Source organism: Teleopsis dalmanni, chromosome 2 (genome assembly GCF_002237135.1).
Source record: "Teleopsis dalmanni isolate 2A chromosome 2, ASM223713v2, whole genome shotgun sequence".
NCBI lineage: Eukaryota > Metazoa > Arthropoda > Insecta > Diptera > Diopsidae > Teleopsis > Teleopsis dalmanni.
The window spans coordinates 65,805,047-65,808,713 of NC_051847.1; positions in this window are offsets into that span (position 1 = coordinate 65,805,047).

The following is a 3,667-nucleotide window of genomic DNA, read 5'->3' on the forward strand; positions in this document are numbered from 1 at the left end:
CGTCCTAATACAAACCGAAATGTTTCAACTCAGTCCAGTCAACTCAATAGGCAGAGTAAATGCGAATCTCCAACACAAATGTGAAATCTATCTTATACTGTGACTGTGAAACATGGAAGCACTCCAGAGATATAGAAAGAAAGATACATGTGTTTATCAATAGGTGTATACGTAGGATTCTTCAAAAATATGGTGGCTAGTTCAAATAGCAACTGAACGCGTGCTGAACCAAACAAATTAAAAATCAGCACAAGCTGAGATAAAAACGAGAAAGTGGAAGTGGATAGACTTAGACAACTGTGAAATTACATAGCGATCCAAGCTTTGGCATGGAATACACAAAGTAGCAGAAGATCTGCTGCGAAAGTGAAAGAGTGGAATGAATATTTAATGATTATGGTCAATCAAATTCATAAATAGGCTGTGGCCATTAGTATGGCGAGATGATAAAAATTGGCACTTGATATGGGCACTGTGGATATGTGAGCCTTTTTGTTATTTGCCCGAAGTTCGACTTTTCTTGAAATATATCTTGCTATCCCAAAAAATAATAGCTATTCTCAAATAATTTGCAGGGTCTTCTTATTTTTCAGATCTCTTTTCCATTTTTCAACTTTCTGATTTGATTGTTATTGGATCTCCGGAGTATAGTGGTGGACTCACTTTAATCTACAGTTATGAATATTCGCAAACGATGTACCTATCTGATTTTAATTCGATAATTATTCAACGTCATTTTATGTACTGTTTTCTTTGATTTTGGCTTCCAGAGAGGTTTTTTTTTAACTAAGTTGTGTAAGTTGATCTATTGTTGTGGATAATGGTAGAGAAAATATTCGCAAAACTCATCTAATTCGATCACACCGAAAACTGGGTGCCTTCAGGATTCCACTAGCTTGATAAGCTAGCGAGTAGTTTGAGTACCAATTTCAAACGACTTATTGTCGAAGACTGACGAACAGTTGCGAAAATGTTGCTGCAATGCTTATCAGTCTATATTTATATTTGAAAAAATTTCTTTAAATTTAATTTGAATTCTGAAATCCAAGAACATCACACTAAGGCCACACAAAAATATAATTAATTTCAAATCTTTAATATTTTTGTTTTCACAAATTTATAAAATTCTATACTTATATATCATAATGTGACACGTACCTTGTCTGTGTTCGCTGCATTTGGTTAGCAATTTTTTTTTATATTTTTTTTAAAGTTTAATTAAAACGATACTTTCCTTCTATGATAAACAATGTCATGAAAATATTATTAAAATGAATACGAAAGATAAAATTTTGTATTTGTTTTTCATATTTTACGTCGCTGTAGTTTTTGTTTGCTTGCCACTAAATAAAATAAATCTTTATGAGCCATTAATAAACAAAGTGCAAAAAATAATTACACCGCAATTATTTACGTCCCCATAATAGGTAGATAATATACGAATATATATTTAAATTGCTAATATTTTAAGCAAATATATACGAGTATCATCTGGAACTGATAAGGTTAAGTAAATAAGCATATGACATATCTGTCATGTACTCATAAGTCATGCTTCAAATTGCGAAAACCTGAAATATATATTTAGATATATAGCTATTTGTTATTGTTTATTAAGAAGATTATAATTTTTTATTAATTAATAAGTTTTATGAACGTAGACATTATATGATCGTGTAGAGGGAAGTCATTATGTACCAAAATCTGTAACTTACCTATATAATTAATAAAAAATATATGTATAAAATTTGTTAAGCTTCATTTAACAAACACCCGATTAGAAAAAAATACAAATAAATATTTAAAAAAATACTTGTATAATAAAATTAGCCAATTTACATGATAAACAAAAGGCATTTCATATTTTTCTCTATGTAAGTTGTTTGCATATTGATCAGGTAATTAACACTTGTGATCCCGTAATTAAATTTATTTTAGGGTAAAAATTCGAATATAAATATGAAAGGGTTCCGTCTTAGTACATATGGTTTAACTGGATGTAAACCTATCATAAATTGTTTAAATATAAATATATATAATAAATATCTCTACAATCTAGTGAAAAAAGTCTCCCTTATAAAGTTATTATACTACCTAACATATCTTATGGAATGCAATTGTATTCCTAATATAGAAAGAATGGAAACGATATCCATTGAAAACATTTTAATACACAGATCCACTCGTTTGCTACTATCAAATATATCCATTAAAATCTATTTGTTTTTTATTGGAAAAATGTCGTTCTAAAATCTAGTTCTAGATATTTCAAAAGATAACCATATTAATCCACCAATTACAACTGTCTAATATAGTGACAGTAGTTAGTTAGTAGTTGCTTAGCTATCCGCAGAGCACCCTAAGTTGGTTGACCTCATTGATCACTAGACATGGAATATTTAAATATCACCTTAAAAAGATAAACAACACAAACTATGTCTAGAAGAAGAGGAGACAGCAGTGCATATATTGTGCCAACGTCCAGTTCTGGCAAGTAGGGCAATGACTGTCTTAGGACACTATTGGGTTGGCGATGATTTGGTTTAGCTTAAGGTTGGCTTAAGCTAAGTGAACTACTTGCACAAACATGGGATGTAGTTATGTGAACGAAAGCCATTTTAGCTTTTGCTCAATAACGATGTTTGTTACAATAATCCTCGAGGATGCAGTGACGCGGTGACTAGTTCCCAACCCTTTTTGAAATAATAACGATGTTCAAGAATCGAATCGTTACGTGGTGTACTTCAGCTAATCCTTCACTTCACTATAACAGCGCTCTTAAGTTGAAAGCGACTGGTGTCTGATCAAAATGATCATATAGAGACAATCGGATTCTAGGTACAGTTCCAAACTATGTGTATAAGATGAAGTCAGATTATTTGAATCCGTGTCTAGACTTTAAAAGGAATTTGCAGCAAATATTGCCTTCAACAAACCAATGGAAAAGAAAAAACTTGAAAGCAAATTACGATATCTCAATCTATACGGATGGCTCGGGGTTGATGTAGGAATCTTCGCGCCATCTGGGAGCATAAGGCCATAGCATAGTGAAACATGTCGGCAAATTGCAAGTCACATCAAGGATAGATGTAGAGTAATTGCGCATTCCGCATAATCCTTACTGCAAAAGTTGTGGAAACCTGCAGGGAAAATAAACCATAAAACACTGTAAAAAAGAAGATACTTCTTTGACAATTTATCAGACTGTTTATCGATAAAAACGAAAGACCTATTAAACTATGTAAATTCGATGGAATCGTTTTTTGCTATACTCTTCTATATTAGAGATTCTTCCGAAGAATTGATAGCAAAACGGCGAAAAATCGCTAATTGAGGTAAATGTAAGTTAACTAATTGCCTGCCACTGTAACCAACCAACCCACCTTCACTTCAGTGGGGCTACTTGGTTGACGGCGCACTGACCCAACGTCTCAAAATATATATATATATAATACAGTAGCATGAAATTGGGAATGACTATACTCTATAGTAATACTCTATAGATAATTTATATACGGTATGCTGAAACCTACAAAGTTATACAAAGAATATCTTGAAGACGCTAGATAATATACGCAAAAAAAGAAACCGGGAAGATTATTTTAGTTCAAGTTCCTTGCAAAATACACTCCCGATTATTCGCTGGCTCTAAATCTCAAGGCATTTT